This window comes from Tachysurus fulvidraco, chromosome 12 (assembly GCF_022655615.1).
Source record: "Tachysurus fulvidraco isolate hzauxx_2018 chromosome 12, HZAU_PFXX_2.0, whole genome shotgun sequence".
Classification (NCBI taxonomy): domain Eukaryota; kingdom Metazoa; phylum Chordata; class Actinopteri; order Siluriformes; family Bagridae; genus Tachysurus; species Tachysurus fulvidraco.
The window spans coordinates 9,913,561-9,936,582 of record NC_062529.1 but is presented as its reverse complement, the minus strand read 5'-3'; positions in this window follow the sequence as shown (position 1 = coordinate 9,936,582).

Here is a 23,022-nt window from a genome sequence, read left to right as displayed (position 1 = left end):
TAAATCCCTCCTTCAATTTTCTGAACTGCTTCTCCAGCCCAGAGTAGCAAGGATTCTGGAGTCTATCACAGGTGTCGTGGGGTACAATGCAGGGGACATCCTGGATTAGGGGTAGGGGTGGCCTCTGGGGTGCACAATCATACACTCACACACTATGGACAATTTAGAGACATCAATCAGCCATCAATCAGCTTGTTTGTCGACAGAGGGAGGACAGTAGAACGTACCGGGACAAAATATCCGAAGATCATGCAATCTCCACACTCACAGGGCTGAGGTGAGCACCAAACGTCGAGCTTCAATAGTCCGAGGCAAATGTGCTAACCAATGTGTCGCCCAACTAACTAATTAACTAGCTAACTAAACAACAAATAGGCAAACACATAAATATCCTGCTCATGCTTAGAAATATAAATCTTATTTCCCCAGAGCATCTGCTTTCTCCATTTTTGCTCCACGAACTCACTAATAGATTTGCCCTCTTATTTTTGGACATGAATGACATCCTTGGTAATTTTTCAAATGATCTCATATGCTTTATTTGTACAATACATTTGAAAAATTCAAGACATTATAATGGGTGGTGAATGTGGAGTCTTTACATTACACATCATTTCATGTCCAGTTGAGTTACAGAACAGCTGTATGCTACACAGTATGTTGACTTCCTCAGCATCTCAGCTGCACCTGAGTATTTCTTAAGCAGCAGCAGGATAAGAAAAGGACAGGAGATCTCATTACTGCTGTTCCTCTTGTTGTGTATTCCTCCATGATAGATCATTATCCAGCAGCCATGGGGACAAAGGAATGTTTGATGAGCTCTCAGCTAAACGTACCATAGTTTGTAATTTGACATTGTGTGCTTTTAAGATTTGTATTTGATGGTCTGCTCTGCAGAAATCTATGGATATATACTGTAGTGTTCATTAAGCTAAGCTGTTTTTCCTTGTTTTTGTTTGTTTGTGCAAAAGACAGTAAAATTAAATCAAATTGTTTAAGTTTTTTCGTCCCTGATCAATATGTAAGAGTCAAATTTCCTATCAGGTGTTGTTTACTGTATGTAGCGGTGTGAACAACTGCCACATGCTTTAATACACTGTGCAGCAATGTACTACTACTACTAATACTAACAATGATATATAGATTTACAGTTATATACATGTATAATTGGTAGAAAAGATGTAACGGTTGGAGTTGTACTGTGTGGAGCAGACCTGCAAGGTGATTACAGACAGTGTTAGTGAGACATCAGGGTCCTAGCGGTGTAGTGCCTGGGAAGTTTAATAATACAATAATAAATACTGGCTTTAAATATCTGAACATATTTTCAGTGTAGGAGAATTGACTCAATTGTTGTCAACCCTCTCGCCCCCTATTGCAGGTTTTTTGCCTACATGACCTACCCAACAAAAAGTGGTACAGCTCCCACATACGTTGACACACAGGGGTGAGCCTTGTCTCATTGGAAAGAAGAGATTCTCTAGTTTCAAGTGTCAGTTTAATTCTATGCCTTACTGGCACAAAGTTACAGAGGCTAGAATGGAAGTTTTTGATTTCCGCCTGAGTTGTTTACCTGATAAACTGATTAATCTTATTTCTCTGGAACATGTTAGGGACCAAATAACAACTGAGGGTCATAGCCACATGTCTTGGCTTTCACCAAAAACAATTTCAAGTCAAAAGACCCAAAAATGGCTTCAATAAAAATATTGTTCTACGGACATGTCCGTCCGGTCATGTGTTTCTTGTGTACTTGTTTACTGTATAACTTTGAATTAAAAGACTGCATGCTCAGTTTAAAAGGCCTAAAACACACAGAGCCTCTCTGTCTACAAGTCTGCTGTGAAAAAAAGCCTGTAACCTGTAACCTGACACCCTGAGCTGTGAGTGTGAAAAAGTCGAGAATTGCGCAATAAATCCTTTGCGCACCTTTTTTTTTGCGCATGATGGCTATGAATCATATTATGCTTTGTGTGTGGGCTTAAGAAAATCTTGAGAGTATAAACTTTACTAGAAAAATAAGTTTTAGCGTGTATTTAGAGGATTTAATGCTTAAAAGCTACAATGAAGCTTGTTTCTGGCTCATCCCCTAGTGGTCATTTTGACTTCCGTGCCGTGGACGGCACGGCGAGCCGTAAGAACACTTGTTTAATACTCAAGACTTATGATGACCAGGTCTTTGGCAGAAGTATTGCATGTATTCACTAGGATGTACTCATATATTCAAAATAGGATGATCCTCAAAAAGTATGATGCCTCATGATCATAACTAATGTAGTAAAGTACAGTGCCTGTACAGTTTAGCATGTGTTTGATTGTTATAGCAAAATTAACCCATACAGTACATGTTAAAAATTATTATATATCTGTAACCAATACAGATACAGATATACCTAACCCTAGGTTTCTCTCAGGCTTTCTGCCTTACAGTATGTTTACTTTTTCCATGCTACTGTTGCCTAATTAGTTTCCTGGTCATTAGGAAATTAAATATAAATCTACATGTTTATTTATCCATCCATTCATTCTCTTAAGTGTTTAACTTACACAAGGGAGCAGGAAGCCTGGATTCGATCCCACGAGACACGGTACAAAGTGGAGGAAACCCTAGACAAGGTGCAACCCATCACATGGCACAATTATTTACGTTTCTGGCATTTGGCAGATGTCGTTATCCAGAGAGACGTACAATAGGGCTTAGAAGTCTCTATTAATGAATATATCAATATTGGACGAACAATTATTTTTTGTTATTATTATTAGAAACAAGGAAATTTTAAGTATTTCAGAAAGAGGAAAGTTCGATAGAAAGTTCCTTCCACAACCTAGATGCCAGAACAGAGAAGAGTCTTGATTTAACAGAGAAGAGTCTTGATGCATCACAATCGCAACAATCGCTCTGGAGTGCCTGGAGAAAACCCTCCAAACCATGGAGCCTGGGAGAAGATATAAACTCCAAACATGCAGGGTGGAGAAGGGAATCAAACCACCAACCCAGGAGGATGAGGCAAAATATGCCCCCATTTGGAGTTTGTAAAAAAGTGTTGCATCAAAGTCTATTGATAAAAAAGTGTTACATTGAATTGACTTGATGCCATGATACAAATTTATATGATTTCTCATTGCAATTCTGTATGTGCAGTATTTCTGGAAAAGGTCATTTAAGGCCTCAGGCAATAATATTCAAGAGGTAAATGGTAAATTGTGTCATTATATGGTTGATAAGGGATGTTCCACTTTAGAGCCCCTTTAATATCATTTACTTCACGCCATCTCCATCAACTCGCCATATCAATTAATCACATATAATCCTATTGAATATTCCAAAATACCCTGACAGTGAAAGAGTATATATGCAGAAGATATGAAAGTACCTGGAGCAATAATTAACTTGGTAATAATTTGTGCCCGATATCAATTTCAGCCCGATTCCCTAATGTTCCATTAAATTGAAAGCGAATAATTGAATCAATTTTACACCTCTGCACTGAAAGGAGGTTAGTTTGATGGTGTTTGATACGGCAGGACAATACCTCCTCATGATCTATAGTTTAGCTATAGTATGTGCAGAAATGAGGAACTCACTGAAAGCAATTAATAATTCTGAGAAGATGATAATACTGGGCCATGAATTCTGTGTGAGTAAGATTTGGAGGCATGTAGACATAAAATGCACAGTTTTACCACATGCATGCTCCAGCAGTTTTTTCTTTTACTATGCTTTGAGAAGGGTAGGGCATATAGAGGTGACACGCTCAGAGACGACAGAATTGGGCTCATTCACAAGGCATGGCTGGGTATTTATATGGGCTCAGCACATCATCCCACAGGCGAGAATTTACAAATAGAATTAAAATGGAATGCCTGGGCTTTAATTTTCTGATGCAGTGACCCGTTCCACTGCAGTGTAATGGGGGGTCCCACTGTGACAATTAGAATGAATCACTCCTGAGCAAAATTTGCCATATGGATTCATGCCTCATCAGGAAGTGAATTGACTTAAATGATTTCTCTGATGGAACCTAAGGACCCTTACTCTCCCAGCCCGATATTTCCAACCGTGCTCCTTCAGACGTGTTGAGGATGATAACATTGTAATTCAGCTCTGTGTAGATATTTTTCTGTCAAAAAGTCCTCAACAGGACAACGAGTTCACATTATGAAGGACAAACGGCAGGGCAGCAGTGAGAACTAGTCATGTTGTATTTTAAGCTGCATTTAGAGAGCATTAACTCATGCTGGCACCACTGTGCTGCATTGTTTGTTCACCCTTACCTTCTTAGAACGAATATACATTCACAAGCTTACATCTAAATCAACGCATGTTGCGCTTAAAATAGTCTTCACACGAGGAGACGAACATATACGTCACTCTTTGTGTCATTTATTTGATTAAGCTTTCGGATTCTGATTTTATGAGCCAAATGACTCATATATACATGTATTTCAAAATAACTTGTAGATCATGGCATAATCTGAAACCATGCCCTTTGGCAATTTCTTGCACAATGTGCGAGCGATCTGATGTACTTTAAAATAGAAAATCATATCATATTCCTCTGAAGCAGGCAAAAATCTAAATTGAAATGATGCAACATTAGAATATTGTTTGCCCCATCAAGGATCACTACTAAATAAATCAAGTGCCATTGGTGGTACTTAGAGTCTGAAGTGGGAACCACTTATAGGTTTGAGTTCTGTCATGCACATGAGCTTAAGCACTGTAATTTCCATGAATCATTTAGTTCTGTACATCGGAGAGGAGCCAAAGGTGATAGCATGTAAATATTGACAATTTCTTTTTGTTTTGTTTTTCTCAATAATGTTTTTCTAGACACAGAAGCAGAGGACAGAGACAGCCAGTGCTGGTAGAGTCATCATCAAGGGCATCATCATTATAACAACTGTAATATATTTGAAAAGATTCTTAGGTACCACCAACAATCAATTCACTTAAACCTAAAAATTAAGTATATTCAAGTGAAAAGATGCAATTTTAAAGGCAAATTTTCATCACATCAAATGCTTGGACATAATGTTTTCTACAAACTTTTACGCTCAAATGCATACTATCTATCATCGAAGCATAAAGCGGACATACCACATACTAAGAAACTGAAATGCATGTAAACATTTCAAATATTGTTCTTTTCGCTCAATTTGTTGTTTGTAATGAAAATTGCTGTATAAAATTAGATAAGAAAGCAAAATAGAAGCATTTTCACTAATAGTCTTAGACCCCACAGTTTATGTGCACTTGTTAGTTCAAAATACAGTATATAAGATATGACCTTTTATGTTATTGTTAATGGAAAGGCAACAGAAATGATGGTTACAGTTCAGTCTTCCCTACTACAACCTTATGTTCCTCAGACTGATCTGCTACATATTCAAGGTCACACCACACGCTACAGACCAGTTTAGGATATGAGGGTTCATTTCTCTTTCCGCGTGTGAAACTGGACCAACATCTGCTGTAAATGAATCCTAATTCACACAGTAATCTGCTGCTTTTATGCTGCCACACTGCCAGCTTTAACATCTCCTCCTGCATCCTGTCTGTTGACTCTCCGTCTTAGTATCCGGCCGAATGACGATAGCTGTTTAACAAACATGTTTATTTTACAGGGATATTGTGTATGAATTAGGGCAAGTAGTGTCCTCTATACTAATGTGATAAAATACAGTATTACAGGTTACCAGTGCTACCAGTAATCCTGCAAGTACTCTTGTATCTGCTTTTGGTAAGTGAAGCTTTTCAGCTTTTCTCTTCAGCAAAATACACTACTGCAAATTTTCAGTTGCTCTGGTGGCTGACTTTCTAATCTCTTCCTTTATAAATGTAATTAATTCTAAGCTTCCAGCATGAATCTTGGGTTTTATTCAGAGTTAGCCACATACTGTCACAAGTTCAAAAGATATGCCACTATTTACACAGATCTGCTCATTCAGAGTGGTGCTACATTGCTGCTTAAGTTGATTTTGTGGTTGGCTGATTCTGATTATTAGAATTTCCTGTGGGCAGTCATGCTTCACAGGTTGCCAGGTTTTTTCCTGAGAAGAGTAGAAGTTTCCGAGTTATTCCAGTAGTGTTAGCCCACTGCTTTCAATAACATGTCTTTAATCTGTCTAAAATTCAGGGAAAAGATAATGTTACCTAAAGAATTAGATCTGTTTTTTTTTTTCAATACTGTGTTAAAGTAAAAGCATAAAAGTGAGAAAGAGCTCAAAACAATGCTAATATGCGGATATATGAACGAGAAGTTCAAGTTCAAGTTTATTTATATAGCACATTTACAAACAGCCACACGGCTGACCAAAGTGCTTCACAGTGCGTTTGATATTTCAGATACACTTAAAAAATACACAATAAGATAGTACAAGAAACTAAAATAAGAATTATTTAAAAAAAAATAAAATAGCCAGTTTAAGACCATAAGATATAACAGACATAAAAACCCTGGGCAATCATGAAAAGGCTAGAGAAAATAAGTGGGTCTTTAGCATGGACTTAAAACTAGAAATGGTGGGTGCCATCCTAATCTCTAGTGGCAGGGAGTTCCATAATTTAGGACCGGCCACAGAAAAGGCACGCTCTCTTCTACGCTTGAGCCGTACACGAGGGACAACCAACAAAGCCTGGTCAGATGAACGGAGACTTCTAATAGGAAAGTAGGGATGAAGAAGTTCAGATAGGTAGAGAGGAGCGGTATTATGTAGAGACTTATAGACAAAGAGTAAAATCTTAAAATCTATTCTCTGAGAAATCGGAAGCCAGTGTAGAGATTTGAGAATGGGAGTGATGTGTTCATGTTTGCGACAACTAGAGAGAAATCTGGCAGCAGCATTTTGAACGAGCTGGAGACGCGTAATCTGAGTTTTAGATATACCGCAATATAAAGAGTTACAGTAATCTAAGCGGGAGGTTATAAACGCATGAACAGCCATTTCTAAGGTCTTAGGGGTAAGAAAGTGTTTAATTTTGGAGAGCCTTGTGGAAGGCCATAGGACAGCGTGGCCGGGGCGGAGAAAAAGTTACCCAGTTTCACTATGAATTTTCTGTCAGTTAGGTATGACTGAAACCAGCTCAAAACATTTGCTTTTTGACCTACCCAGGTCTCAAGCCTCGATAATAAGAGGGAGTGGTCTATGGTATTAAAAGCAACTTATAAATCTTAACAGAATAAGAACCACAGGATCTCCGGAGTCAGTAGAAAGATAAATGTCATTTAAAACTCTCAAAAGTGCAGATTCAGTACTGTGAGCAGACCTAAAACCCGATTGAAAAACCTCATAGATACAATTGTTATTCAGAAAACTTTGAAGTTGATTTAGCACAATTTTCTCCAGAATTTTTGACACGAAAGGCAAGACAGAGATAGGTCGAAAGGTTTTTTGAATAGAGGGGTCCAATGAAGGCTTCTTGAGCAAGGGAGTAACAGTGGCAACCTTTAGGTTGGCAGGGACTGAGCCAGTTTGCAGGCACTTGTTCATCAAAGACAGCAGGCCTGGACCAATTGAGTGAAAGATTTGCTTTAAAAATTTTGGGTGAATTATGTCACTGGGACAAAATGAGGGTTTGAGCTTGTCAATCACCTCCTTCAGTTGCTGGAGGTTGATGAGCTCAAAAGCATTAAAAAATGCAGAGACATCTGACGTGATTGGGGAAGAGATATGTGTTATAGTGGGCCGAACACTTAGCCTTAGTTTAGTGATTTTGTCACTAAAAAATCTCGAGAAACAGAAGGTCTCAAGCTTTGAAATAAATATCCAACAGGTGTCTAGTATATTGGCAAAATATAAACTATAAAATTTATTATAAATATAATAAAAACTGCTTTGAATAAACTCAGTTGTAGAAAATAGCACTTGAGCCAGTACATCCTATATTTTTATCCTTATAACTGTTAAGATAATTAATTAATAAGTTCTTTTATAATACTAATCATAATATTATTTTGGACGCATCGAGTTTCTCAAAAATTTGAGAATTACATGTTCTATGAATCAAATTAACGTCTTTCTATATACGACATTATATGTTAAAAGCTGGAACTACTTTAATACATCTTAAAAGCTGTGTGTAAAAGCTTGCCTAAGCCAGACTAAGCTAAACATTTACAAAAGTTTTAGAAACATTGATTTTCTTCATACTCACATACATACTCTATGTAGATGAATGCCAATCACTTGTAAATTACCAGATCTATTTTTTACAGCAGAGCTGATTTGCATTTGATGAGGCCCACAAAACTCGATAAAAGGCAAGGCTCACAGAGCTGATGTGATGTGATGTAATGCATACAACAAGAAAAAACTTACAAAGTAGCAGTAATGGAAGTTATTTCGAGTAATGTCTATTCCAATAAAATAATATATTACTTACATGCATTACAGCAAGGCCAAAATATGGAGCCGAATTACAGAACTAGTGAATTCGGTTTGAATAACATGAAAGGAAAACAGTTTGAAATAATGTACAATATATACAGTAGGTTTATAGGTCACACTGTAGCTTGAGACATGACAGATTAGTCACATATCAGTGGCTCTAATGATGCTTTGCCCACTCTCAATCACTCACTCACTCATTTTCTACCGCTTATCCGAACTTCTCGGGTCACGGGGAGCCTGTGCCTATCTCAGGCGTCATTGGGCATCGAGGCAGGATACACCCTGGACGGAGTGCCAACCCATCGCAGGGCACACACACTCTCATTCACTCACGCAATCACACACTACGGACAATTTTCCAGAGATGCCAATCAACCTACCATGCATGTCTTTGGACCCGGGGGAGGAAACCGGAGTACCCGGAGGAAACCCCCGAGGCACGGGGAGAACATGCAAACTTCGCACACACAAGGCGTAGGCGGGAACCGAACCCCGGCCCTGGAGGTGTGAGGCGAACGTGCTAATGCTTTGCCCAACATTGAAAAAATTATGCCATGGCAAATAGCTGAGCTTTTTGTATTTGTTCCATGTTATGAAGATTTTGGACCCTCCTTGAGATGAGGCCAACCTGTGAGGATCCTGAGGCATCTAGAGATGTACAAGCTCCAGTTGGACTCCTGAAGTATTCAGACATTCTAGGAGGAGATGCCTACTTCATGTGGTCTTTGAGGACAACAACCTCATCATCAATACACAATTGTCAAACTGTATATATTTATAATCACACCCTCTAGTTTATTATAACTGTAGTATATAAAACAAACAATCAAAAAAGAGCTAAAGTTCATAGTCCCTATCAAAATATATTACTGCAGCAGTAAAATTCAAGAGACATCTTCAAGAGACAATCAGAAACACGGTAAATTCTATCTAATTTATGCTACACTTTTTAAAAGTTGACATTGTAATCTTTATGTAAAAGTATATTTAGTCTTTAGCCAAGTCTTACCTTTGTTAGTTTAAGACTGATTTCCTCTAATTAGTTTAAGACTAACTAGTCTCATGCCTAATTTTACAAAACAGGACTTGCTTTGTACAATTTTCAAATACATCGGTTTGTATCCAGGTTGAGAAAATAAAGCTGTGATCAAATCACCTTTTTAAACTTCAAACATCACTTACGTTTGTGATTAAATAGCTTAAATGTAATCTTTAGACTAATATTAATTAAATGTACTCATTATTGTACAGTACAGGACTGTCTGAATGCCTCTATATTCATATTTGTGATACATCTTAAAACACTATAAAGGAAACGTATCCCTGTGTCAGTTATTAACATGGTTCTGAACATAAAATTAATTTTGCTAACATAATTACTGTATATAATATCATCCTTGTCATAAAATATTTTTGATAAATGATCAGTGGTCTTGTTGCTGTAAGCTTGCATGTTGTTTTATGATGAAGATGATGATGCTAGGGTGCTGATATCAAATCGCATGACAGTGTTTTCCACTGAAATTTAACTCAATCCGCTTCCTGCTCCTTCCGTGTGCATGTGAGTTTGAGTTTATTCCTTCTGAATATCTTGAACAGAAATGTTCATTTGCTGCAATTACAGCTCACTTTATGTACACATAGTTGATCATTTTATTCATAAAATTATTGTTCCTAATTTCTTGTGTTCACTATGAAAACACGGCTTGTTTAAATTATTGCTTCATTCATAAGCTCTATACGGTAATTAGGCTACAATTCATTAACGCCCATTCACGGTGAGTTAAACAAAATGCACTGCACATGATGTCTTTTAAATAATGGCAATTAAATAGTGTTTATTTAGTTGCATATTGCCATTCCACAGCATTACCCTGGCCCATCAGTCATTTGTTATCTTAGTGGCTTGCAAAAGCAGCTCTGCTTCTCTGAAGCTGATGATCAAAGCTATTGACAATATGCTATATAAAATAGGTAAAATAAGTAAAAAACTAAAAGTAAACTCGTTGACTTTGTCTTTGGGGTGTCATGCAGTAGAGGTCTGAGTTGGGCAGAGAACAGAAGGAATGTGGTCTAGCAGGGGGCTGCTGGTCTTATCCTGAAATCCACTGCATGCTGGGTTATTAGTCAAGCGCAGTGCAACAAAGCTGAGCGAGTTGCTGGAGCTCTGTCTCTGGGTACATCTAGTTATCACATCTCACACTTGGCCACCTGCTGAGTTCAGAGAGCAAACCGCACTCTCCCCACGAGTCCTTAGTGTCTCTGTGGCGAATATGGAAAACACGCTCATGAATATTCATGTTGTGGCCATGATTAAAAAAACAATAAGATGTGAGGAGCAGCATGGATTCCTATGGAGGCTTGGAAGAAATACAGTAATTTAATGCTTCATGTCAATTTGCCAAGCTCATTTTTATTCCAGAAAAACAAGCAAGATCTGTTTGCCCACTAATTCACCAAAGATATGTGTTAAAGCAGTCATCATTTATTAGAAAAGAGTGATTTGTTGTTATTAATTTGGTCAGTTGATAGGTCAAATAAATAGATTTACATTTGGTATTATTTGCTTATACGTTCAAGAGGTAAAGACCTCTCATGCAAGCTGTCACAAGAGAACTTTCAAGAGAACAGTCGTGTTAACCATAATTACTTTAAAGTGAACTAGAACCATAAACAGTAATTTTATGTCATATCGTATAAAAATATCCAAGCGAGCGCATGCAAACCGATCTGTCCGATCACAAAGGGACGATTCACTAAACTATCACGCAGAGTGAAGTAGGCAGCACATGTTTTAATATCTGATGCTTGCAGGCTTGTTGTTTGTCTGCCAAATGCCATTTTGAAAGGCTCCAAGCTCTAAGTGTGTGGATTATAGCTGTCTAGATTTGTATAATTCCTGTGATAATAGGATAAAGCTGCTTCAGCTGGTGAAATCTGCATGGAGAATGGATTATTTGAAGGTTTTTGCTGAAGGGATGTTGAACCTGCGAGTTATCATCCTAAACAGGCAGGTTCTCAAGAGGGCATCTCATCTCATCAGGTCATAAAGACACCTCTCCATGTCCATATTCCATTGGATGAGGAGAGATGGTCTGAGGAAGCATGTCAAGCATTTATAGAATGTCCATTTGTGCAGAGAAATTAGCATTTGTGTAATGGCATTTCCAAAATATGTGTTTATTTTGAGTTTAGGCATGCTTCATGAAACCACTAAAGTAGTTTGTACATTTTCCCTGATACTCATTATTGAGAGAATGGGTATTTCCATGCATGTAGAAGCAATTACTGATCATTTCACATATGTAATTTACACATCATGTCAATATGTGCTCAATTACAGCCGACAGTCTCGCACAGACATGGCAAATACTTTGCCCAATTACCATCTGAGGGCTGGATGAAGCACAAACTGCACCACTGATCCATATCTAAATTACTGATAATGCACTCATCAGTTTTTCATTGTTTCCAACACATTGAATTTAACCATGATTATAGCTCAGCCAACAAAAAGAGAAAATGTAATAGGATTGTTTGAATATTTGATGACATCAGTACTTTGATCTGACAATAAAGCAAAAAAAAAAAAGCATTCAACTCTATTAAGAGCTAAATATCTCAAAACCGGTTTTAGAGACTCGGTGGAATTCTCATTACTCGGTTCATACTGTGTATTATAATGAAATTTCTTCTGAATGCATGTCATTGGCAATTATCTGAGAATAAAACAGCTAATAACAACAGCTTTAGGTGATTTATAGCTTTCACAATACAATAAAAAGATCCAAAAGCTACTAATATCTGTAATGTTTCATCCTTAATTTTCAGTATTATAGTGTTTAAAATGAACAATCATAACCATATGATCTCCTTTTTAACAGCATGTGAAAAGCATTAGCATATAAAAATTCTTATGACACAGGATTCATACAAAACCAGCCTCTTTAATGTGTGGAATGTTTTTGAAAGTGATAGCCATATTGTTCTTCTTTTGGAAAAAAGTTTGTGTAATGTTAATATTAATTGCTCAGGATATCAAAGTGATATATTCGTGAGGATGTGGAATGTCTTGCCATGGGATAGATACTGTAGCAACAGCATTTCTAGTCAAGTCACCTATAGAATGAAGGTTTAAAGCAACTGTTTTAGAGAGAAAACCCACGTTATTTGCTAGCTAGCTCTGGATATACAGGTTTTTGGCAATGAAATCGAAATGCCTGATTTTAGACCAATAATAATTTTGTAATATGGTGTAAAGCCTACTTTTGTGGCCAATACAGCAACATTTAGTCTTTGGAATGACAGATACGAGTCTTGCACAAAGTCAAGAATTATTTTTAGCACTACAGGTTGCTACATGATTCTGGTGGGAAAAAAAAAACCCTTTCCTGAATCACTCCAAAGTGGCTCAATAATATTTACAACTAGTGACTGTGAAGATAGGACACGGGACTTCAGGTACATCAAACCACTCTGTCACCAGTCTTGCTTTGTATACAGTAGTAGGGATGTAGTAAGGTGTTGTGCTACCTATTGGAAGGTTGTGAGTTTGATTCCTATGTCCACCAGGTTTCCACTGCTGGGCCCCTGAGCAAGGCCCTTAACCCTCAGTTGCTCAGTTGTATAAAAATTAGATAAAATGTAAGTTGCTCTGGATAAGGGCATCTGCTAAATGCTGTAAATGCTGTAACTGTAAATATAATTGTGCATTATCATACCGAAATATGGCACCACCTTCAGGGTAAAATGTTTGAACCAATGGGTGAACATGGTCCTTCTGAATAGATAGGCTGTGACAGTTATGCACTCATCTAGAACAGGGAATGTTCTAGGAAATGCCTTGATATTGCAGCCAAAGCCATCACTGATCCATTCCTGTGCCTCACTCTGAGCACACTACAGTAAACATCTTTGTGGCTTTTAACACTGTAACTCTCCAGAATGTTGGAAAGACAGTGAACATCAACTCATCTGGAAACAATACATGTTTCAGTTTGTACAAAGCCCAAGATGTCTGTTGCTGGCAATATTGAAATCAACAATTGGTCATGGCATGGGCTATAGCCAAAAGTTTTGGCTATAGCAGACTGACACTCAAACTTGACCCTGTGGAGCTCCTAGAGAATAGTTTTGGTGGAAACAGGTGGGATGAGCTGCATGTATAATTAAGCAGTGTGTTGGGTAGCTGTGGTTTTAAGTTTTTTGGATACAATCCAGTATAGAATTCCTTTCAGACAGCTTCCTGTTGCATTGAAAGTTTCTCCAGTTGGATACAGTTTGTTTTTTTTGGTCTGAAACTGCCACTGTACTTACTTTGTATACACTGTATACAGTACTATCTGGTTTGAATGTTACATATTTTACATACTTAGTGCTTTATAACAATGTCAAAATATTTGCTAGCTTTCTTAGTTATTTAGTTGAACTAGCGAAATTGTGGCTCACCAGAAATAGATGGTCATCATGGGCACTTCCATCACTGGCTGGATGTGGTGCCACAGAGGCGCATGAGGCACTTCAGGTTTAGGGTAAAACACCAGTTGGAACAGAGGCCAGTCTATATAGCTGATCTAATGATTCAATCTTAAGTTCAGTCTTCTTAACTGTTGTGTGTTACATGCTGATCAGTTCACACAATGTCATGACAGTACAGTATGATCACCTGGGAACCATGACGGATGTTGCACTTCAAATTGCATGAAAATCCACAAGTGGGCTAACACATGACCTCATAGCCTCATTGAAAGGCGGTCACTTGCTGGAACAACCCAACGCCATAAAATGGCACTGCACGTAATCATACATTAAGGAGAGTGCAATCCCAGATCTGGGAAATGCTGCTGTTGATTCTGCCCACACTACTGACAATTCTGTGAGCACACCACAGAGTCCTGCTTTTGGTACCTGACATGGTCCTGATGTGATCCTTGAGGCCTTGATTTCAACTGCTGCTTTCACTAATGGAAGCTTCCAAGCTTGGATGAATAGATCTATTGTCTTAAAAGGATGGCCTGACTTGGCAAAGGTTGCTTGTCTTTGTGGATTTGGCCTCTCACAATGACGATCAGCTGGATGACTGTAATTCAGAAGTCAAAAAGACACTCAAGACACTCAATCAAGAGCTGGTAGCACAGAGGCCTTGGTGTACACTCTATCATCTGGATTCAGTTATTCATAGCCTTTCTGGATTCAGAGTAGTAGCTTTTCTATAAGGACTGCTCGAAAGTGGAAAGATCAGCTTATCATTTCATCTTGAAAGACCACACTATCTAAACAGAGACAGACCCATTTGGTGGTGGAGATCATCATCGTCTTAGCTTACCTTAACCAGACCCTCTACAAGAAACATATCCTTCTCATGTGAATATCTTTGAGATTGTCCACAGGCTACCTGAGCCTCACCATGCACCTTGTCCAAGGTTAAACTCCCAGAGTGAAGGCACCATCTTCAAAGAGCTTTCCAGGCAGTCCTGAGGTGGAAATATTCCTCATGACTTACGTAGTGGAATGTTATCCACTAGGGGTGATTGTCACTACCCCTAGCAGGGTTACAGTGTTCATAAGTACACAAGGTTACATAAGTACAGTGGTTCTATGAACACCAGATAACCGCAAGAGTTGCTTATCATGCAGATGGCCATATGACAGTGATGCCTGGCCATATGGCTGTAGTATTTAAACAGAATTCTACAGTCACATCATGATTCCTAGCAAATGCGAAAGGTATCCAGATCATTTCCTTGTAGGTACATTGTTACTAATGTACATTGTTACTACATTGTACATTGTAGTATACATTGTTTCTAAAATCATAATTACGTAGGAAAATATTGTTAAAGTTCCATAAAAAAATCCATTGTTATATTTTTAAATTACAGTTACATCAGGATATATGCCTTGCTTCTGCCTAGTGTTAAGCACAGACTAGTTCAATAAATACACATAACAGAATAATAAATACACAGGACATTAAATGTACTGAACAGAACAATAAATCCACAAGACAATAAATCCAATAAATTCTGTGAACTATTTGCTAGTGTAGCAGCAATAAGTATAGCGTTCCATAAATACTATACTTTCATATTTATATCATCTCGGTTTGCACTACTCGTCAGAAGCTAAATGCATTTTATTGCCTTTGTATGTGTACATTGCACAATGAAAATAAAATACACCTGACACTGAGTCAGTTCTGACTGATGAAAAAACACTGTACGACTCAAGAGCATTCTCCTGGAAAATCTCTCTTGGTAATTTTATTTACTCCCAAGTCTACTGTGGTGCTTAATAGGACATTAAGACACTTTAAGGCACCATAAAAAGATCATTTTCCAGGTGCAGAGTTGGGGTATATTGAGAAATCATATGGTATGCTCCAACATCAAATCCAGGTGGCTAAGAACAGGTCAGAAGTAATGAAAATGTTAGAGCTAATATGCATTTGCTTTTTATGTGATGTGTTAGTAATGTGTTAGTATTTATTAGTAATGTGTACATACACATACAGAAGTTCAACTCAGGCATGATAGATTTTAAATAGCTAAACAATTCAAACATTATCAAGCAAAAATATCTTCTGTCAGAAGTATACTGATATTCTTCAAGTCCCCAACGCCATTGCATTGCCATTTGGTGTTCATTCATGGGTTTTTGTATGGGTTCAGTTGACAAATTGAGTCATTGTAGGTGATTTAATATACTTAAATACACCTCCTAGCAGCAATTTATGCTGCTCATATGGTTTTCTTCTTAGTTTTATGAATTTAGGCTGTTTAACAGATCCAGTATGTCGAAAACACATATAGTAGCATGCAACAGTAAAACACTAACAGTGGCCAAGCAAGGCAATATATTTCAAGGTATGTAGTCTTTAGTCTTTGATTCATGTGTGTTGAACATAAGTACAGTTATCATGGAATATAGTTTTCTACTTCTCGTGTTCCATGGTCCAATGTATTTTTCTTTTTCTTTTCTTTCTTTTTTTAACTCTGCTATGCACCTTGATAATAAGTCTCTATATTTTGATGATGAATCTTTGTCAAATGTACATTAAACAATTTGCACCATCACATAAAAAACATGGGCTGTGCTTTTACTTAATGTAAAGCCAAGGTCAAGAAGGTCTGATCGTGAAGGTGAAAGGTTGCTCAAGTTTAAATCTTCAGCCAACCCTAATTTAGTATGTATGAGGCACATATTGAACATTATCACTAATGAATGGCAACATATGTTGAATTTCAGCATCATACCATATGGTATAAAAGACATTTCATGGATCATAATATCGGAGCCCACACACAAGACATGTGGCAAACATTCAGGATATGAAGTATGGAAGCAGAAACTGCTCGGAAAAATATGTAAAAGCAGTTGGGAGAGAAAAATGATTGTGCAGGTGGAATAGACTTAACATAATATCTGGTCTATTGCATGGTATTATCTCAATGAGGTCTATTTGTAAGAAAAAATAAGCAATTGTGGATTCTGAGAATTAGAAGAAATTCTGTTTATTTTAATGAAAAAATACATTGCACAAATCTATCTAAAATAAGTACAGTACAGCCTAGAGCATTGACTTCTTACACATTAGATCAACAAACACTGACCAGTTGTATGCTGTAAATTTATTTCATAGTCCTACTTTTCAACCACAAAGTTTCATAGAACCTGCTTGCTCATGCATCTATCGAATGTCTCCGACCACATTCATCAACATGTGGAATAAGACTATTCTTCAGCTCCTGATCAACAATGAGAGATAGAGGAACCTTGTGGTCAGCCATCAAATCCATGAAGCCAAAACCGAGCAGGAAGAGAAAAATGAGAGACCAGCAAACCAGCTGACATAAGCAAGTTTAGACATGCCTCAACTGACCTGCAGCTCAGTGGTCAATGAACAGAAGTGAAGAAAACATCCCAGATGGCATTTTCCACACTGGTGTAAAAATCTCCACTAATAATAATGGATGAGTTAGACTAGGAACATAAACACACAGCAGCTTGGAATTTGAAAATAGTTCATACAAGTATCTCCTTGTTTGTTTGTCTCTGGGGATTTTTTGTCTTATACAACAATCCTTTATTCACAGAAAAAATCATTCGTGGTGAAATTAATGTGTGAAGTAATACAATTGCAGTACAAAACCACATAAATAAACTAAAACATATATTAGTATAATAATACAATTACAGTACAATACAGAACAATGTAAAAATATCTGATTATAGACTTATTCTATATAGTCATTCATGTATTACTGTATATATATATATATATATATATATATATATATATATATATATATATATATATATATATATATATATATATATATATATATATCAATCACAAGATATATAAACTAATACATTTTGGTAAGTTTTTCATGAGCGAGGAAATAAACAGATTATTGAAACGGCTGTAAGTGAACCTCAAGATCAGACATGCCAGAATATGGCCCAATAAATAATACAGTCCACGTTAGCCCAGTGTCTATCTGTACACCGTTCATCACTGGCTGAAATGCTAAAACACCCCAAAGCTCCAAGGCCCACCATGGCCTCATTCCTCATCTAAGAACTACCCGGGCAGTGACCATCCATGCACACAATGCTAAGACCTCTGGGAATGTTTTGGAGCCAGAGCCTAACAGGCCACTCACCATGTAACCAAGGATACATCCATCTCCAAGCTTCAATAACCTTTACTGAAATAGAGTTGGAATAGGTTGATCGCTTTCCAAAGCATAGCACCTGGCGTCTTGCAAACTGGCTGAAACTCTTTGTTTGGCATTTCTACAGCAGCAGTGCTCAGTTCAGAGTTTTATTATGATACAGCAACATTCTACTGGAAGGCATAGGTTATACAGTATAATGTAACTCTCCATGTATTTGGGATGTGAATAATAGTACTTCAAAAAATCGATGCTTTATTCATGTACACAGAATCAAATTCTGAAAATTTCTACAGCAAAAAAAGTGCAACAATTTGAAATTGAATGAGTCAGTGATTAATGCAATGGGTAATAATTGGTGCATAATTAGTGGTAATTTGGAAATTTGAGTACATATTAATTAATGGAGTGTATTATTATAGCAGTGTATCAGTATTTAAATAATCATATTTGGAAGTGAGATTTTAAAAATATAGATGTTTCAGATGTAATGTTATAATGAGTATATTTATATGTTTATTTTTGATTATTTGAAGCACACCATTGCCACTTTATTGGCAGATAATTTCGCACATTTTGACCATTTATTCCAATAAGAAACAAAATAATCTGCTAATAGAATAAGGCAATGTCAAGCTTGAAATTAATAAATAGTCTTAATTGTATAGATTATTTGTATAGATTAATGTTTAGAAATAGGCTTAATTGTATCAGAAATTTTTATAGAATAACCTAATCGAGAAATATTAGATAGCTTTTCCTTTACGTTCCGTTTATTTAATATACATTTTTTTATTCAACATATCTTTTGTAGTGAGTGATATACTTTTCAGACAGCCAGCTTACCAATAAAGACCCATAATGAGCCAGTAATAAGGATCATTTTTTCAAGCCAAGCCAAGTCAAGAAGCTTTTATTGTCATTTCAGTGCAGTACGCAGTGAACTTTTCTCACTCATTTTCCTTTTAAAACCAGCCAGAGATGTCTTCATTTATCTTCTCCAGAGATGGGGGACTCGAGTCATATGACTTGACTCGAGTCAGACTTAAGTCACAAATTTGAGACTTGCTTGACAAATATTAAAAAAGACTCGACTTGACTTTGACATTCATGACTTGAGACTTACTTGTGACTTGCACATGTGTGACTTACTCCCACCTCTGATCTTCTCTGAAATAAAATGTCTTGGTAATTGATTGTAATATAGAAACAGCAAAGTCTGTTGAAACTGACTAAACTAATACACCAGTCGTTCTTGAATTCAGATTAATGAGTTGTTATCCTGCACGTGACTTGATGGAAGTAGAAACTGAAGAAAATTTCCGTCGAATCGTTCTGGGCATTACCTCCCCGATAAACTACAGTGTCCAGTCATGTGATCTACACCTCTGAAGTGTTTAAGTCAAAAACTAATTTACCACACCATATCGCTGTTAATCAATGCTTTCAAGAAGACGTGAATGAGAGCCATGTGTGCTGGAAGAACTCTTTACAGGGTTGTAGATGTACTGAAACCAGGCATTCCTACACTACACTAATCATTATAACAAGCAGTAGTTCATGCAGACTCTTGTACTGCTCCTGTCACAGTGAGACAAAGACGAGTGGGGATCCAATTGCAGTTATACATTTAATAAACAAAACAAGACACAGGGACACAAACAGGTACTGTAGGCAAGACTAGGCAGACCACCAGGCAGACAGGAAACAGAAACACCTACAATAACGACTCACACCAGGGACGTGAACAGAGTAGATATAGCAAACAGGAACCAATCACAAAGCGGAGACAATCAGAGACTAAGACAACACACCTGAGGGAAAGATTGAGTACAATTAGTGTCCATGGTAACCAATGAGTGGGCGGAGCAAACAATTGACAACAGGGCAAGACAGCAGACAGAAACAGGGCAAAAACAGACAGACTCATTACAGCTCCAGTCACATACAGAATTCACATTTCACATACAGACTCAAAAACATGTCTTATTTTCCCAAGACTGAGAACATCCTTCTAAAAAAAATAAAAAATTAAGAATATACATTTTCTATCAAAGTTAACTGTACATGACTAACAGTATTAAAGATTCATGGATACAGAATGGTGATAGCTTTTATGGGATTTTTACTTGACTACTTTTTTTTTTAAATTGTCTGTTTTTTAGAAACACTTCTAAGCATCAAAAAAGCAAACACTATGGTCATCATCTTCATCATCATCATAATCATCATCATCATCTTTGCAGTGTAAGGATATCTGAGTGTCACTTTAATAAGATTTTGACAGATTGCAAAGTTGTAAAGTAAAAAAGTTTTTAGAAAACAGTGTAGAAACTTATCCTTCTATAAGATCAAATTAAGTTCGATCCAGGTTTTTCGCATTGAATGATTGATACCAAATCTCCCAAATTAAGACCACATAATAACTGTTTAAGCTTTTACGTTTATTTATTTTTTTGCTTTGTCTTAAATATATTTTTTAAATGCTATATAAGTCATATGATTACAATAACGCAAACAGAAGATTCTTTCTAGGCATATTTGACAGTTCTCAAGCTTTATTGTTGTTTTATTGACAGATTATTATTATTATTATTATTATTATTATTATTATTATTATTATTATTATTATTATTATTATGAAACAAGCTTAACAATAGAAATATGCATATTAATAATATTATATTTAGTTTTTACAATAGTATAATATGAAATGATAGTTACATTTGATTATCCTTTATGATATAATCAATTAACACACAATTAAGTGTATAGTGTATGTGCTTAACTTATCATCACTAACTGACAAATAAGTACTTGTCTGTTAAATTCCATGATACATAGTTTCATTTTTCATTCTTTCCATTTCTGTGATCCCAGAAATAAACTGAAAAAGAAAAAAATTAGGAAAATACAAAAATAAGGACGAAGGTTCAGACATTTTATTTGTGTGACTTTATCACTACCTGCAAAATTTTGCCTGAAAAAAATCTTTAAGGTCTTTTAATTCTACATTATTATTATTTTTTTTTTTTTTGCTTACTGCTCTCTAAGATATGATCCCAGCAAGTGAGAAAAGCACGAATAAACAGAAGGAATTCTGGGGAACGAGTGAAAGAGAGGATTTGCATGATTGCTTGGGAAGATGAATGATTTGTGTGTAGGAGATTGTGACAGCTCTTCTACATGTGCGGTATGGTTACGAACATCGGATGCAGATTTTACTTGCATTTCATCTCGTATATGAAAAGAATGTGAAATCTGCTAACTGATATGTAACATTTTAGAATGTTTCAGTAATATTTATGTACTGTTCTGTATTTTTCAGACAAATATGGCCAAATAGTAAATGAATGTGTGTGATGCTCGTTCAGTCAGCTTTTTATACTTGTTTTTGTTCCCATTTGTTGCTTAAATTATTAACACAGTGTTTAGACAAATGACAGGTTTTGTTTAAAAAAATATTTGTATTTGTATATTTGTATTTGTCTGTTATTGATTACTGAATTATCTGAAATATAGCAAACCTTGTAAAAGTGTGTAAGCTCCATCCACTTGTTTCAGCTCCATCTACTTGATATTTTCAGGTCATGTTTCCTGATTTGAAGGGACTTAAAGGGGTTATATGCAAACATATGGCTTTTTTAATGAAAACAGCTCACATTACAAAAAAACCTTAAAATAGGCAAAAGCTTTGGAAAGTCACAAAATTAGGAATATGAAAAACTGTAGGAACATACAAACACAGGCATGGCATATAATCCAAATCAGCTTACAAAAACACGAGTGAAACTGGGAATATCAGACCTAATCAGGATCATAATCGGAATGAAAAAACCACAACAAATAACAAACGGCTTAGTAGCATCACAATCAAATTTTCAGTGCATAATGGGAAACAGTGTGGCTGGTGGCTGGGAGTTTGAGTCTGTGACGGCCATGTTTGTCAGCTGCGGTGAAACGGAGGCTGTGACGTTACGTGACATGACTCTCATAAATATGTCTGTGTAGACAGTAGAACTGTTTAGACTGTTTAAAAGTCTGTAAGGGTTTATTATTATATAAGGAAAGCTGTATAAACATAAACAGTATGAGTGTCTGCAAACGTTTGCTGTAGTTTTTGCATCCAAAGTAATGACATCTTTAGTCAACTTCTTAACAGTAGCGTTTTCATTAAATGTCCTGATGCCCTGTGTCAAAAGTAGGAAACTTTATAAAATGACTATTGAACTATAAACTCAAATCAAACAAACTAAATCTTTTTAGTATTTGTGTGTGTGTGTGTGTGTGTGTGTGTGTGTGTGTGTGTGTGTGTGTGTGTGTGTGTGTGTGTGTGTGTGTGTGTGTGTGTGTGTGTGTGTGTGCGTATGTGTGTCTGCGCAGACCTTTAAGGTAAGTTGAAGGGCCATCGACCCATTGAATTGCTCATGAGTAAATTTGTTTATTCATGCTTTATATTCTTGTCTTCTTGGAAAACCACCACAGCAAAAATGCAATTTATTTCTGACCCTGCACATGATGGTGAACGCTGATAGTGTCAGAGGCACATGTGAAGAGCACTGGCATGGCACCAAGCAGCCTGCTATTTATGTATGGAATATAAATAAAATATTTGGTGTGCTCTCTACCAGAAAAGTTGATATTTTCAAAGTAATGCACAATCAGACTTATTTGTTGCATATTCTGATGTGTTGGAGTCACTTCCCTGTCTGGCTAGCATATAATGACAGTTCAGTTCAATATGATCTTTAAACAGTAGGCATTATTACAAAGCAGATTTATAGAAATTCAGATGTTGATATATATTCAAATCATTTCAGTTCAATTCATGTTTATTTGTATATCACTTTTCAAAATAGTTAATATTAATTATTATTATTAATATTAATTAATATAAAAGAATTAATATAATAAAAAATTCAAGATGTATGTAGTGCACAGTATGTAT